This window comes from Mustela nivalis (genome assembly GCF_964662115.1).
Source record: "Mustela nivalis genome assembly, chromosome: 2".
Classification (NCBI taxonomy): domain Eukaryota; kingdom Metazoa; phylum Chordata; class Mammalia; order Carnivora; family Mustelidae; genus Mustela; species Mustela nivalis.
The window spans coordinates 24,785,744-24,803,850 of NC_139021.1; the positions used below are offsets into that span (position 1 = coordinate 24,785,744).

The 18,107-nt window shown below is 35.7% G+C and overlaps 1 long non-coding RNA gene across 1 annotated transcript in view; it reads left to right on the top strand.

Annotated features, from left to right (window-relative positions):
- The first annotated feature begins 5,238 nt into the window (after positions 1 to 5,238).
- Positions 5,239 to 18,107, top strand: part of LOC309859404 — a 28,878-nt gene continuing 16,009 nt past the window's right edge. Inside the window, exons 1-2 of the long non-coding RNA XR_014308667.1 lie at positions 5,239 to 5,438; positions 9,853 to 9,971. This is a non-coding gene — a long non-coding RNA (uncharacterized lncRNA). The remainder of the gene's footprint in view (positions 5,439 to 9,852; positions 9,972 to 18,107) is intronic.

The following is an 18,107-nucleotide window of genomic DNA, read 5'->3' on the forward strand; positions in this document are numbered from 1 at the left end:
TTTGGTTTAAGTCTTACCAGTTTCAAATTTCACCTCCAGAAATTAATATGAAAAACAATGAAAAGGTATTTAATGTGATTCTTCAGTCTGAAATAGGAGATACTCCCCTGGTTTTGTGTGTGTGTCTGTCCTTCACTGTGCAAATACTGAAAGAAAGAGAGTGATCTCACCAGTTTTGGAAGTTATTTTCTTGCCTCTTCTCTGTAAAAGGTGAAGTGCCCTACCACTTGTTTTGCATCCTCAGTATTTCTCCAGCTGAAATTAGAAACCGGCTATCATATACGGAGGGAACGGAAAGACCAAAGAAAGTGGCAGGCCACTCTAGATTTGTAGGTGGCGATAAGCAAGGTGGCTTGACTAGGTGTTTTGTCTTCCACTGCCTCAAGACCAATAGATCTCAGCACCAACCCACCAAAATCTTAAAAGATTATGTAGAGAACTTAATGGGTTTCAGCCATATATACCATCCAGAGGGTCTCAGCAACACCTCACTCTCAAAGCTAAATCCTTCAAATAGCTCAGGTTATGGGCATGATGGTTGGATCACGCATTCAAAGGACAGGAGTGGGTGAGAAGCCTCCAATTTCTGGGTCCAGCTCAACGGTCAGCCAGAGGTTACATCCTTTCAATGACCCCACCCGACACCACTACATACAGTTTTGCAAGAAACAACTGTCCTTTGCATGACTCTTAGAAAGTATACCAGAATACCAAGTTTTTATATGCATAATCAAAGAAGTATTGAATCATAATTTATTCATAGGTTATTGAGCACTTGCTTTATAGTGCATAAATATGAATATATAGAGTTTTTATTATGTAGTCCATATTTAAGAACTGGAGTATTTATTATGTTTGAATATGTGATCAAACAGACACAATGTATTCTTTTTGAAATAAAATAAAATGAAGTATTAAAGTTAATTCCTCTTAACTATTCATCTTATAAATTTTATAAAGCACCCCAAATTATGTATTAATTTAACCATTAAAGAAAATGAAATGAAAATATGAAATGAAATGAAATGAAATGAAAATATGAAGTAACTATGATTGTATTTCACTTTATTTTCATTTAAAATGCTACCCATATCCTTTGTATGATCAATGTAAGTTAGTAGCAAGGCTTCTAAGATATTAATTAACTTTCTGGGGATGAAATATGCTTATAGCAGTTTCCATTAAAATTATGTTTCATTGAATATCAATTGAATACAACTAAAGTTGACTTCTATTCAAATGTCTAATGGGACATTATACCAAAATATTAACACAGATTTATGCATATTAAAAACATGCTGTGGTACTGAGGTTGAATTGTAATGATATAAATATTCCTATTCATTTTAACAAATGTCCCAGGTGTCAGATAAAATAGAAAATTAAGTAAAATCCCTAGATAAGGAAATAATTGGTATACATTTCTAGATAAAATTCGCATGAAACTGTACTATAGGAAAAAGCAGTATGCGTTACTACCTTCACCTTAAAACTTTGATGGGTTTCATTTTTAAAAGATTCTAAATGGTCATCATACATTGATATCAAGGTATTTCAGTTGCTTTAAGGTTAATAATGAGATAACACCTAGTTTCCTCTAAGATGTTTATGATGCCTTAATTCTTATTCTTCAGTTATGTCTGCAAATATATTGATAGAACACCACCAAACTATTTTACAAACCTGGAAATATATTGGTTGCCATTTATTCTGAGGCATTATAACATCCATTTAAAGTCACTGGAAGATGTATCATTGTGATAGCTGTGCATATTCTTAAAGTATGACATAATCAAAGTTTATACAAATCTCACAGACTTTAACATCCTAAAATGTTCCTTTTCTTTTTTTTCCCCCAAAGTCAGAGGTAGCCTATTAATAGAGTAGCTATTGGAATCACTGTGGTGCTTCTTTTCATATTTTCTCTTGAGAAAGTCCAGATAAAGCAGTTAAGTTCTACCTTTATGTTCTGCTTCTAATAGTCTGGCATCCACAGAAAGGAAGATGTCAAGTATTTAATTCAGATGACTTTTCTTACATGCTATATTATAAGATACATTTTAACTACAAAGACATATTGGAAAGACTATAAATTCCCTGTGTCTGATGGCAAAAGACTTATTAATTGGGTACTTTATAATCAAGATATTTCAGGAACCCTGCTGTTCTTGTTTGGGTTCCCCCAATAAAGGAAGGTTTGGGACAAGGATTCTTAGGCAGGTGTTATTTTGACAAGTGATACTAAAGAACCAAAATGGAAGGAGTAGAAACATTGAAACAAAGAGGGGCAGTTGTCTTCAGGAACATTACTGGGATATTCCTTTTAGAGGCCACTGGAATTCAGTCCCACTAGGAAGTCCATGAGGGACCCTATAAAATGCATATCAGCCTGAGACATGAGAGAGGGTAGTGTTTGCTTACTTAGGAAATGTCAACTGTCTCACAGTTATATATGTACAAGTGCATCAGCTCAGAGGAGTAGGCCTTAATCGTCATCCAATACAGCTGAGATAGATAAACATCATTCCGAAAGCAAGAGATGCATTGTAGATCCACAGCAATGTGCTGTCATACAGAAGCAAGCCTACGGTCTTTGTGAGAGAAACACAGAAGTTGTCTGATAGACACTCCCTCTGCTTGTACCACCTAAGACCTCTTATGCCCTACATTAAGACCAATATACCGCAAAACATTTAATAAAAGATTATTAATTGAATAAGCTGAAATACCCAGAATTATACCTGGTCCCTAGGCCTTAACTGATACTCATCATCTTCCTCTTTTACCATACACTCTAGTTCATTTTAATCCTGAATACGTCCTTCAGCTGTTGTCATTTTCTTTGGGTGAAAGGACCCAGATCTTGATCCCTGAAGAATAAGAGCCTTTGATCACTGCACTTGTGAGGTTACAGTGGTTGCAATTTTACATATAGCTATCACTGGGCTTAGATCAACAAGAGTTGTCCTAATGAATCTCTTAGATTATCAATATTTTCCTTTCCTGCTTATTGGGTTGCTAAAATTCTAGCGATCTGCAACATAAATTAACTCCTCTTGCTGTCTGCTGAACCACCACAGTGGGAGTTATAACATCCGGTGCAAAGAAAGCCTTTCTGGATGCCCTGGTAGAAACCCCCTTCTACCCTACTCCAGATCAAGACTTTTAATCTTTCCAAGCCTAAAAACTAGAGGACAAAAAGTGAAAATCTAGCAAGTGAGTTGCAGAGTGTAATAGTATATTTGGCTAATTATAGTTCTACCACTGGTTCCTGGACTAGTGTTCTAAGCCTCAGAAAACAACAGTGACTACCGTAAGTATGAGCTCTTGATGCATATTTCATCTCTTGCAGAATGTTTTTTTTTGACACTGACACACTGATCTTTAATAGGCCATTCCAACATTCCATTGTACTCCCAGATCACAGTACAGGGCAGAACAAGTGGATCACGCAGTTACGTGCCCATGATTATGCATTTTTCTTATCATAAAATGGGTCCTTGGGTCTGGGTTGACAATTGGGATATCTTGTAAGAGGTTGTTCCAGAAGAGAAACTGCAAACCTTACTATCAAGACCAATGAGGAATAGTCATTGTCCTTTCAGAGGTAGACATGATTCAATATAATCAATGTCCCATTATGTGTCTGGTTCTTTTTGAAGAAGAGTAGTATATTAAAGGCTGGATATTGGTCTCTGTTTTTGACAGGTCCGACACTCAGAAAAGATAGTAACATGATGAGCCTTGATGAGAAGGAGCTAATGGATGCTAATGTACCTGCTACCTTAGCCACTCCACTTATAAACCATTTGTGCAAATACCACGATAGTTGAGAAGAGACTGACTGACAACAATAGGATGAATCAATCTATCTACAACAATGTCAAGGAGCTCCTTTTTGGTGAATACCCTCTGGTGTGAATTACTGTAAGACACACAAATACCTAATACATTGTGACACTCTAAAATATCCACTCACTGTCTCTTGAAATTCTAATTTTATTTCTGCCAGACCCCTAAATAACCATCCAGCCTATTTTCCCACTGCCTGGAAATAAGTGTTTAGTAATATATTGGGCTGTTTTTCACATAAAATATAAATAGCTAAATGTTTAATGCTCACAGTTATGTCCTCTGAGAGAATTTCCTGATGCATTCTTTAAGGCCACACCACAAGAGACCTGGAGTACAATCCCAACCCCTTTTTTTAGTTTATACCAACATATCAAGCTGATAAACCAGTAAACCAGCTTATTCATCCACCATTATTTGGTTGAAAAAAACTCCACCCTAATCCATAGATGTGAGTTAAAGCAAAGGCTTCAATGTAACACAGATAGGCAACACATGTGTGACCATTCATCGTACCAGGGCCCAAATTACACTGCACAATTTCCATCCTAAAGAAATTGCTTTGTACCTTCTGAACCTGAAATTTACCAGATCAGATAATACCCACATCAGGAATGGTAGATTTGATTACAGTCATTGATAGCTCAGAGTGAACTCTTTAGTCCACTCTATGACTCACTCACTTGCTGGGATATCTGTCCAAACAGCAAGTCATGTTCTGCAGCAAAAGGCATAACTTACCCCCAGAATCCTAGAGATGCGCACTTTTCTCTCTTGGTTTGATGCTATAATGCATTACCACAAATTCAGCAGTAAAGAAACACACATTTATTATCTATAGTTCTGTAGGTCTTAAGTCCAGGATGGCTGGGTTTTATGTGAAGTATCTATAGCGAAAATAAAGGTGTCAGCCAGACAGAGTTTTTGACTGGAGAACATAGGGAAGCATCTGCTACCAAGCTCATTTAGAATACTGGCAAAATCCAAATCTTTGCTGTTAGAGTACTGAGGTCTTTATTCCTCCATGACTATCAGCCATGGCTACTCTCAGCTCCTAGGGCTGGTCTGCATTCTTTGCTACTTGGTATGCTCCATCTTCAAAGCCATTTATATGGAATCTCACTGATGTCAAATCCTCTCACATTGTGAATATCTCTCCCCAGAAGACCTCCATTCCTTTTGGGACTCACCTCATTGGATCAGGCTCATCAAAGATAATCTCCTTATCTTAAAATAAAGTGATCTGGGACTGTACTATTCACTAAAATACCTTTTAATATATATAATCATTAGTGTTACAGGGTGAGGGCCACTGAATTAGAATTAGAATTTGAATTATTAGAATTAGAATTAGAATCCTACCTCCCACAATCTCCTCCTGGGCTTCTTAGACACTCTTCCCAAACCCATGGAGGTTTGCAGAGTTGTTCCTTGGAACAATCTAAGTGGTTCTCTTGAAAGATACAACCAACTGGCCTTGACTTTAAGATGATGTCTCAGCATGACCATCCCACTGGAAACATAAAGAATTCACAAGTATTTCAGGCCCCTGAAAACCTTTACAAGCATGGATACATCTTGGGCAGGTATACATCTTACTAAGACATTTAAAGTAACTCGTTATTCTGTTTGCCAGGTTCAACTAGTATAACACCCCAGCATAACGTCCTATGAAATGTCAGTGTTAGCATCCCTGTAGACTAAACTGTAAGTGAAATCAGGAGAATGAATGCAGCTCTGTGACAAATATGGACTGTTGTCCATCTCACATAAAACAGAACTTTTGAATACTTTTCTCAAATTTTGAAGCCATGTTAGACCACTACCCACACACCAAATTTTCCAAGTCCTCTGGAAGTCCCCTCACACAATTCTGCTCATTGTAGTTCAACCCCTTGATCCAGGAACTCATCACATACATCTGGGATACAAATAAAAAGAAGGGTTGTCATTCTACCAGACCTCAAATATTCATGTGCTTTTTGGAGTGTGTTATGTTTATGTCTAGTCAGTTGTGATTGGTCATTTCCCCAAACAGTGAAACAGTCTGTTACATTACTATTATCTTTCTAGAGTCTCAGAAATTGTTTCATCCAGGGGTAGATGTCTATATATCTGCTGATGTTGAAGTAGGAAAAGGGAGGAAGTTCATTGCTGCTTTCCATTTCTACACTACCCCCCTCCTGGAAGTCTGGAGTTCCTGTTAAAAGCTATGTTTGTGGTCTAGATACATCTTTCCCATCAGCATTCCAACGTGCAACAAACTCTGATTTGGTCCATCCATCACTATAAAAGCCATCAGCCAGTGTTAGTGAGCAAGCTGAACTGTGCTGGCTTTATTTGGCAATTGCTGAAGGAACAGCAGTTCTATCACGTGAGCCAAAATTCAGTTTCTAGGGCTCTGGTGTCCTCTTGACTTGGGAATGTGAAGGGTCCCCTCTCCATTGAGCAAGCAACTGCCTGGGGAGGTACGGTTGTCCTTATTCTCTTATCTTAGCAGACTCAGAGAAGCCTGATGGGAGGGTGGCCAAAGGAATAGTGATGATGTGTGTGTGTGTGTGTGTGGTGTTGTGTTCTGTTTTGTTTTAAGCAATTCTGAGACAAGATAAGCAATCCCCCTTCACTGCATGTTTGAGAACTCAGAGGCTATGTGCTATGAGGGCGAGAATGAATTGCCCAGAGCTCTAAAGGATAATGGTCCCCTAACAAAGGCCTTCCTCACACACTGTCTTCCTAATGATATTTCCCCCTCCTCCTTTATCTTCCAGATGTGTCTTCCCCGAGAATTGTTTTAGTTTTCCGGTCATTATCCCAGTTTGCCCAGTCCTGACAATTTTATCCTTGTCAGTTCTTTCATAACCAGTCTGGTTTTTGTATCACCCACAGAGCTTCAGCTGCTGGCAAACTTCCCAGAAGTTTGGCCCAGAGCCAGCAAACATTAATCCTTCAGACATCCCTGCAATTTAGGAGGGGAACTTTTCTAATACGACAGGCTGTCCCCAAATGGAATCAGAGTCTAAGGAAGTATTTTTTGCTCCCTAAGGTCAGGAGCTCTCTGTTCTCCTTGTGATGGGTCAGTCTAGTGCTTTATTTGGAAGGGAGACTCCTACATAAACCATTTCCTACTGTTTGCCAGCATTCACAAGTTGAAATCAACATTTTAATTTCTAGAAATTCTTTTGGGTTTAGATCCTTTGATTTAAGGGATTAGTTGTCTTCATAGCATTGTCACATGTCTATTTGTTCTGAAAATTTTCCCAAAGATCCTGGTGTTCTCTACAATACTAGAATGCTTTAGCACCCCCACTATAAGACAGTGAGGTCTTTCTCTCTCTCTCTCTCTCTCTCTCTCTCTCTCTCTCTCTCTCTCTCTCCTTAACCTTACTGTGGCTCACTGGGGACTAGAGTTTCATGGAGGGAGTAAATAGACTGAATTATAGGCATATTTCTCTCCCCCAAAACAAAGAAATGTACCTGGTTACTGGTTATTAGCAGCTTTCCGTTCCTTTCCATTCTCTCATTTTAAGCTGAATATACCTGATGAGGGAGCAGGAGGCTGGCTGAGGACAAAGCAAAGGCTGGCACCTTGCACCCCCTCCCCACCCGCTCCCCTCAGTAATATGTGTGACATTCCTTAGCCATCCCTGGCAGTCCTAAAGGAAAAGCAAATAGAGATCACAATCCTGCAAGACAGGAGTCTCCCCTGGTTTACCAATGTCCTAGAGATTTACAACAAAGAAGCTATCTAAACAATAGCACAATTTCCAGAGGCAAATAACTCAGTTCCTCAAGCCCTAAATGTAAATTTCTTCTAAACCCAAATCTCACTAACAAAGACACTTGATAGCAGAAATGTGAATGGCTTGCCAAAAGACAACATTGATCAAGCAGCAAGACCTCTGGTGTCCTGGCACCTCATAGGCCCTCTTTAACATATGAAAGCTCCACTGAAACCCCCCTTTTCCCTCACCTTCCCCCAACTGCAAGGGTACATAACCTGCCATTCCTCACAACCTGGGGCAGCAGCTCCTTCTGCCCACGGGTCCTGTCCCCGTGCTTTAATAAACCACTGTTTCGCACAAAAGATGTCTCAAGAATTCTTTCTTGGTCATCGGCTCCGGACCTCAGCCCACCAAACCTCACCTATGTTCTAGAACTTCATCAGTACCTTACAAGGATTCCTGAGCACTATGCTTCCTCCTGGATACTGCATTCATTAATGGTATTTTGTGTTTTATAACAACAATGTAATCACAACTGGCTCTGAGATACTAAATTTTCACTATTTGACCAGTCACAATTTTAAAGGTTGGTAATATCAAGTAGTGTCATGAGTGTAGAAAATTAAGAACAGACCCTTACTCTTAATGTGATATATATATATATATATATATATATATATATATAATAAAATAAAATAAGTAATATAATATACACACATATGTATGTATCTCCTTGAGGGTGGGCAATTATACAGAAACTGCAAAAATTTAGTATATACTTATTTAATAATTCCTCTCTGAATAAATACACCTAGGAAAAAATTCCATATATGGGCATAATATTCATGCACAAAGGTAAGGTTAAATGGTAGCCACTGCATACAACTTTTATTGAGCACCGACTAAATGCCAGAAACAATGCCAAATTACCTAAATTTATTAATTCATTTACTCCTTGAAAGTGAAGCTATGAATAAAGTACATTTATTGTATTTTATAGATGAAGAGACTAAGGGAAATTAATAAATTTGGTTAGACCATATAGGCAGTATGTATTAAGATTACAATTTCAAAGGAGACCCTCAGATAGTTATATCATGAAACATAGAAGAAACAAAGAAAATAATAGCCAGACTGTATGGATTGACATTAAGAACTCTAAGCAAAGTTAGAGAAGACAAATATCATATAATCTCGCTTATACATGGAGTCTAAAAACGACCAACAAACAAAAAACTGAACTCACAGATAAAGAGAACAGACTGGTGGTTGCCAGAGTGGAATGAGGGGATGAAGGTGATCAAAATATAGAAACTTCTGGTTTAAAATAAATAAATAAGTTTGGGAAATGTAATATATAGCATGTGCCTACAGTTAATAATACTGTATTGCATATTTCAAAGTTGTTAAAAGATTTTGTCTTTTTTATTACCTAAGAGATTTTATCTTGAAAGTTCCTGTCACAAAAAAAAAAAAAAAAAAAAAAAGACTATGTACTGTGATGGGTGTGAACTATACTGATTGTGGTGATCATTCTGCAATATATACAAACACTGAATATTGTACACCTGAAACTAATATGTCAATTACAGCTCAATAAAAAAAAAAACCTATTGCAGGAGCAATATAAAAACTTTATTCAACAAACTTATTTGTGGTTAAAACCAATGAGCAGTGAGTATGTCAAAAAATTGTAAAAAGAAAAGTGTAGGGAAAAAACGTAGAATTGTTATTACTAAAAGTCCACCAAAAAATCCTCTACTAAATTTTAAGAGAATGTCCAGATATGCTAGTGTTATTCCTGGACAAACTCTTGGTCTGCATTATTTTGCAGAAGAAATTCTGCTTATTCTGCTTATTCTGCCCAAGGGAAGAGAAAGCTGGTACTGATACATGACAGCTGGCATCACTAAATTCATGCATCTCAATTCTATGAGCTCCCTGATGTTTCCATTAAACATTTTTACTGTTCAAAATAATTTGAGGTTCTTCTCTTTTTTACTTTTGTTCTTCCTCCTCTTTCCACTTGTTGCAAAAAAAGATTCTAGTAATACGTTGTCAATAGCAAAGTGATTTGGTCATAAACTTTTATAACAAAGCAATAATTTTAGAGATAGAAAATGAGAGTAAATGACATATTTCTCCTCCTGTGAACAAGATGACAGATAAGGTATTCTGCTATGTCCTTTACTATAAAGTCCCCAAGTACCATTGTCTTCAAGAGTGAGAATATAATCACAAATCCAGCTGACACAATGAATGCAATTCTGTTTTTTAGGCAAACTGCATAACAATGCCCCTTCCTCAGAATCTGTGGAGCCACCACTGAACAGCAAATTCTTTTCCCCAGGGTGTCTCAAAAAAGAAGATTAGATGTCCTTGGAAGAGATGGATGCAGTAAGTAATTTTTCTGGTAGCTATGAAACTCATGTAAATATCTTTATGTAAATAGCCTAATCAATCATAACTTTGACAAAAGATTTTAAAAAATAAAACAAAACCCCATTTAGAAGGTAGTAAAATAAGAGACTTTGTTAAATCCTGAGGGTAAAGTTAGGATGAAAAAAATACATCTCTAAAAGAAAAAGAAAGTAAAAAGAGGTATTTGTAAAAGAAATTTAAAAATGAGAGGGAAAATATTGTTTAAATTGTTGAGAAGTAAAATATTCAGAAAAGCACAAAGAATAGTAAAACAAAATCAAGAATAAAAAGATTTCTTAAATGAAAGTTGATCAAATAACAAAGAGGAGGGAAAAATTAAAGACTGAAATATTTTTACAGAGACAATTATATTAAAAGTTAAGACATTAACATTCAATGTGAACACTGATACTATATAAAATAATGACACTTAAGAACAAAGAAGAAAATACTGAGTTTAGATGATTAGGAATATAATCATATAATTAGGAAAATGTTTGAGATAGGAGTAAAATGCATCCTTACTTTGATTTGTTGAAAAAATAAAAGCAAAAGGCACATAATAAGTTTGACCCCAGTACTTTTTTCATATTAATAGTTTTTTATGCTATTTGCTCTATATTTATGGCCTTGGTTTCTTTTCTTTTCTTTTTTTTTTTTTTTTAAGATTTTATGTATTTATTTGACAGGCAGAAATCACAAGTAGGCAGAGAGGCAGGCAGAGAGAGAAAGGAAGGGAAACAGGCTCCCTACTGAGCAGAAAGCCCCGATGTGGGGCTTGATCCCAGGAGCCTGGGATCATGACCTGAGCCAAAGGCAGAGGATTTAACCCACTGAGCCACCCAGGCGACCCTGGCCTTGGTTTCTTATTTAAGCCAAATATAAATAAGGAAAACAAAGAAAATTGTAAATATTCATATCTGGGATACCATTTCCTTCAAAACATAAATGAAGGACAGACTATTGTAGCAAAGGTAACTGACTGTTCCAGCACCTTATGGACAGGGGTTATTGAGAATGAACTAAACCCAGTGTTTGATCTTACTATAGGAACGGATGCTACTAGGTCTAAATCCCTCTACAAAAGGAACAGTAAGTAGGTAATAATATTTATATTCAACAGGAGCTAATACTGTGGACTGCATCATGTGAAACATTACAAACATTACAAAATTTCTTTGAAGAGACAGGAATAACAGATTTCAATAAAAAACAACAGGAGAATGACATCAACAAGATGACAACATGTTCCTGTCTCTTCTTCCCCTTACAAGAATAATGCTAATATCTATTCAAGAATAAGACACCATGAGAGAATCCTAGAATACAGGTATGAGGCTGAAGTACTATTTCTCTGCACCACAGCGACCAAGACAGACCTCATTAGAAGAGTAAAGAAGGTGGCTATCCATTGACTGCACTGTCCCTTTCCCAGACCAGCACAGCACCAAATGGAGAGATCTCCCCTGAACCACTGTTTCCTCCAATGAGGAAAGAGAACCCAGAAGTACTGGGGATCATTTTATAGGATCCCCTACTTTGATATAGTACCACACAGACTATAGGGGAATCTGTGGGGTTCAACTGCTAGGAATCTTTAAAGACTTAAAGGTAAGACTTTAAACCATGAAACTCCTAGAAGCAAACATAGCAACAAACGTACATGACATGAGTATTCGCAACCATTTTTTTTTGGAAATGACACCTAAAGCAAATGCTACAAAATAAAAAATTAAGCACATGAGAGTATACGAACTGAAAAGATTCTGCACAGCCAAAAGAAACCACCAACAAAGTGAAAATACAATTGACAGAATGGAAAAAAAAAATGTCTGTAAGCCATATGTCTAATAAAGGGTTAATATAACTCAAAACAAAACAAAACAAAAAACCCCACAAATATCTCAATTAAAAAATGGACAAAAGACCCAAATGAACATTTTTCTAAGGACAATATAAATATGTCATCAGGTACATGAAAGTGTTAGACATCACTATTTATTAGGAAATGCAAATTAAAACCACAATGAGATATTACTTCACAGCAGTTAGAATGGACAAAATAAAAAAGATAAGACATAACAAATGCTGGTGTGGATATAGTGAGGGAAACACTTGTGCACTGTCAGTGGGTTTAAAAGTTGGAACAGCTATTATGGAAAATAATATGGAGATCCCCCCACCCAAAATTAAAAATACAACTACCATATGATCCACGAATTCCACTTCTGGGACTGTATCAACAAGTTAAAATTTGAAAAGATATCTGTACCTTCATGTTAATAGCAGTGTTATCTACAATAGCTAAGATACAGGAACAACCTAAGGGTCTATCAATAGATGACTAGATAAAGAAGTTGTGATATATGGTCAATTAATCATCAACGAAGGAAGAAAGATTATGCAATGGAACAAAGACAGTTCCTTCAACAAAGGGTATTGGGAAAACTGGGCAACTACATGAAAAAGAATGAAACTGGACCAATTTTTGTCACAATACACAAAAATAATCTCAAATGGATTAAAAACCTAAAATGTGAGAAAAAAACATAAAAATCCTAAAAGAGGGATGCCAGTAGGTGAAGTGTCTGCCTTTGGCTCTGGTAAGCATCTCATACTCTTTGGATCATGTCAGACTCCTTGTGCAGTGGGGAGTTGGCTTCTTCCTTTGCCCTTCCCCCGGCTCCCTGCTCATACTTGCTATTAGGCTCACTTGCTCTCTCTTTCACTTTCTCGCTCTCTCCAAAAAAAGAATAAATACATAAATTTTTAAAATTTAAAAAATTAAAAAATCCTAGAAGAGAGCACAGGCTATAATGTCTTTGATACTGGTCACAGCAACATTTTTCTAGATATATTTCCTAATGAAGGGATACAAAAACAAAAATAAACTATGGGACTATATCAAAATAAAAAGTTCCTGGAGAACAAAGGAAACAATCAACAATACTAAAAGGCAACCTACTGAATGGGAGAAGTTACTTGCAAATGACATATCAGATAAAGGGTTAGTATCCAAAATTTAAAAAGAACTTACAAAACTCAACACCCCAAAAACAAAATATCCAATTAAAAAATGGGCAGAAGACATGGACAGACATTTCACCAAAGAAGGCATACAAATGGCCAACACACACATGAGAAGATGTTCAACATCACTCATTATCAGGGAAATACAAATCAAATCTACAATGAGATATCACCCCACACCTGTCAGAATGGCTAAAATCAAAAACTCCAGAAACAACAAGTGTTGGTGAGGATATGGAGAAGAAGAAACACCCATGCACTCACTATTGGTGGGAATACAAACTGGTACAGCCAATCTGGAAAACAGCATGAAGTATCCTCAAAAAGTTAAAAATAATAACTACCCTACAATCCAGGAATTTCAGTACTGGGTATTTACCCCAAAACACAAACACACTAATTCAAAAATATTCAGGCACCCCTATGTTTATTATAGCATTATTTATAATAGCCAAATTATGGAAGCAGCCTCTGTCCATCGATACATAAATAGATAAAGAAGATGTGGCATACACACACACACATATACACACAATGGAATATTATTCAGCCATAAAAAGAATAAAATTTTGCCATTTGCAAAAATAAGGATGGAGGTAGAGAGTATTCTGCTTAGCAAAATAAGTCAGTCAGAGAAAGACTAATACCATATAATTTCACTTATATGTGGAATTTAAAAAACGAAACAAATGAACAAAGGAACAGATAAATCAAGAAACAGACTCTTAACTATGATGGTTACCAGAGGGAAGGTGGGGAGATAGATGGTAAAATAGGTGATGGGATTAGTAAGCTTATCATGATGAGCCACAGATAATGTACAGAACTGTCGAATCACTATATCATACACTTGAAAATAATATAACTGTATATTAACAATACTGGAACTGAAATTAAAAACTTAAAAGAACTAAAAAGAAACTTTAAAAACTTAAAACTTAAAAAACTTAAAAGAAAACTAAAAGAAGTGTGGTATATATGTGGAATGAAATATTATTCAACTATAAAAATGGGAAATCCTACCATTTGCAATAAAATGAATGGACATTGAAAGTATGCTAAGTGAAATAAGTCAGACAGAGAAAGACAAATACTCTATGAGATCAGTTGTTTGTAGAAACGTAAAAAAAAAAAAAGAATAAAGTCATGGAAAAAGAGATCAGACTTGTGATTCCCAAAGGAATGGGGTAGGAGGAGGAAGAAGTGGAGTAAAGTGATCAAAATGTACCAGCTTCCAGTTAGAAGATAAATAAGCACTAGGATGAAATGTACAGCATGATGACTATAGCTAACATGCTATGATACATAGAAAGCCATTAAGAGAATATATCCTGAGTTCTTATCACAAGGAGAACAGTTTTTTTTCTTTATTTTCTTCTTACCTTTTTATTGTGTCTATATAAAAAGATAGATATTAGCTGAACCTATTGTGGGAATCATTTCACAATATATGTAAATCAATCATGCTGTATGCCTTATACAATCACATATGTGAATTATTTCTCATCAAAACTGGAAAAAACAGAAATAAACATCTAGTTATAAGATGAATAAATTCTGGAGATCTAGTGTATAGCGCAGTGAATTATAATTAATATTGTATTGTATGTTTAAAATTTGCTGAGAGTAGATTAAGTATTTTCGTTTTAAAAAGCTAACAATATAAGATGCAGGATAGGTTAATTAGCTTGATTTTGGTAATTATTTCACTATATATGCACATATGATAATTATTCACCATACATATGGTAATTATTTCATCTATTTATTTATCTTTATTCCAAATATATTATTTCTCAGTTATACCTCAGTAAATCCAGGAAAAAACAACAGCATGGATTTGGAAACCCAAGGTGCATAGTATTGGGGTTATTAAGAAAGATTAAATAATAAGTGTTGTACCACATTAAAAAGATTGCAAGGAGATTTCAGACAAATGTAGCTGCTAACCCATGCATTGTTTTCTCATCATAACCAAGGAGAACTATAAAATCAAAATATCTAAAACCACCGGGAATTTTCAAATTTAAAAGAAGACCATAGGATCACTGAAGCTATGTCCTCATTGTTTTCTAACACATTTACCAAAGTCGAAAATATTAGGCAGCACAAGAAAGTTATTTTAAAAGAATAATTAAAAATTTGGAACAGCAGTGTTGATTTTAGGCTGAATTTAAGACATCCTAGTGGAAATACTGACTATGAACCAGAATACATACGTCTAGAATTATAGGAAGTCAATGGAGTTGTTACCATATTGGTGCTATTTAAAGTGAAAAAGACTGTAGTGGAAAGAAAAAAGATTCTGTGGCCTACTTTCTACAGATTCCAACATTTATAGGTCTAACAGAGATCTAAAAATGGGAGGAAAATTAATACTTATAACTTGTCAAGCAATGTGTTAAGGTATCCTTAAATGTCTTTGACTGTATTGTTTGGATTATTTAAGTAAGTGTGATTGCTGTTCATTCATTCATTCATTCATTCATTCATATCAAGTATTATTTCTACCCAGTACACACAGGTTTTCTTATCCCTAATAGCCTTTACATAATTTTCTTTTTAGTTTTGCCTTAGGCTTGCTTCAGTATCATGTGGAATATAAGGATTTCGGTTGTGACAATAATCTTCAATTATTTTGATGCCTTAAAGGTGACCTTTTCTCTTTTTGGTCATAAAGAGTCTTTAAAATGCTAAAGACTAAAAAGAAATAGGAAAATATGTTCTCCCGTTTGTTTTTGTTGGATGATTTTAAACAGAATAATTGGATAAATTCTACTTTTTGGAGTATTTTTAAAAATTTAATACATTGAATAATATTGGTTAATAATGAAACATTTAAATAAGAAGTTTTTTTACTTGCCTCATTTTTAAAACATCCTGGTTAAGGCTGTTTTGGGTTATATTCAATGTAATAACTATAGGAATATCTTGGTATTATTTGCTTTTTTAAATTGCACTACTAGATATTAAGTACTAAAGTATATAAAAGTACTGATTTGAAAGGGCACATGCACCCTAATGTGTATAGCAGCATTATCAACAACAGCCAAATTATAGAAAGAGCTCAATGTCCATAGACTGATGAATGAATAAGAAGAAATGATAAAATACACACACACACACACACACACACACACAGAGGTGTGTAGGTGAATATTTCTCAGCTATGAAAAAGAATGAAATCTTACCATCTGCAATGACATAGATGGAGCTAGAGTGATACTAAGAAAAAAAGAGAAAGAAAAATACCATATGATATCACTCACCATGTGGAATTTCAGAAGGAAAACCGATGATCATAGGGGAAGAAAAAAAAAAAAAAGAAGAGGGCAAACCATAAGAGACTCTTAACTATAGAGAACAAACTGAGGGAGACAGGTGGCAGGTGGGCTAAATGGGTGATGGGAATTAGGAGGGTATTTGTTGTGATGTGCACTGAGTATTATAGATTATATGTAAGTGATGAATCACTTACAGATTCAGATTTCAGATTTTTCACCTGAAAACAATATTACATTATATGTTAAGTAACTAGAATTTGTTTTTGTTTTGTTTTGTTTTTGTTTTTGTTTTTAAAGATTCTATTTATTTGACAGACAGAGGTCACAAGCAGGCAGAGAAGCAGGCAGAGAGAGAGGGGGAAGCAGACTCCCCGACGAGCAGAGAGCCTGATGCAGGCTCGATTCCAGGACCCTGGGATCATGACCTGAGCCAAAACAGAGGCTTTAACCCACTGAGCCACCCAGGCGCCCCTAGAATTTGTTTTTTAGAAGATTTTATTTATTTATTTTTGTGTGTGTATGAGTGAGAGACAAAGCACAAACAGCAGGAGCAGGAGGCAGAAGGAGAAGCAGGCTTCCTGCTAAGCAAGGAGCCTGATGCAGGACTCAATCCCAGAACCCTGGGATTATGACCTGAGTCCAAGGGAGACACTTAACTGACTGAGCCACCCAAGCATCTCTAACTAACTAGAATTTAAATAAGGCTTGAAACAAACAAAAATTAAGAAATAATATCCCTGGGGATAAAAATATATGTTTATAAAGAATAAAAAATTTAAAAAAGACATAATACATACATACATACATAAATAATACACACACACACACACACACACACACACACAATTGAATTCAGTGTGGAAAGGAAGAGATTTAAACAAGAAGCCTATAACTTCCATATTTCTTTAGCTGCAGAAAACTTAAATTGGGATAAGTGAGTATTTGGAAGCACTATAAAATAACACACATTTTCTTGTGGTAAAATTGTTATACAAAAAATTGCACACATTTTGAGTACATCATTAGTTCTGGCAAACTTAAAAGTTTTGACAAACCTGCACCACACCAAGATAAAGAATATTTCCTCAATTCCTGAAGATCCCTAGCACAATTTTCCTCTCCACACCATCCACTGACAACCATTGATCTTTTATCTGTGTTTATAGATTAAATTGAGTATTTTAGAAATATAAATATATAGTTCCTTTCGCTCAGTATAGGATTTTGAAAAATCATCCATACTTTTGTTTTATTTAATTTATGTAGTTGCCTGTATCAGCAGTTGCTTCCCTTTTATTGCTAAATAATATATGGCTATATTATACTTTACCTACTCGCCTATGGGCATTTAAGTTGTTTCCAGATTTGGGGTATTAGAATAAAATATATACATTTATATATGAGTCTTTGTATGGAAATTTACTTTCCTTTGGGTAGTTAGCTAGCTGTGGAAAGCTGGTTTATATGTAGGTGAATATTTAACTATTTAAGAAACTGCCTGAGGTGCCTGGGTGGCACTGTTGGTTAAACTGCCAACTCTTGGTTTCAGCGCAGGTTGTGATCTCAGGTCCTGATTTCAGGGTCCTTGAAATCTAGCAGGCATTGTCTCCTCGCTCAGCAGGATATAAGCTTGGGTTTCTCTCAACTTGGGTTTCTCTCTCCTGCTCCCTCTGTCTCTGCCTCTCCCCAGTGCGCTCGCTCTCTCTCTCCCTCTCTCTCTCAAATAAATAAATACATAAATAAATCTTTAAAAAGAGAGAGAGAGAGAAGGAAACGCCTGAATATTTTTCCAGAGTAA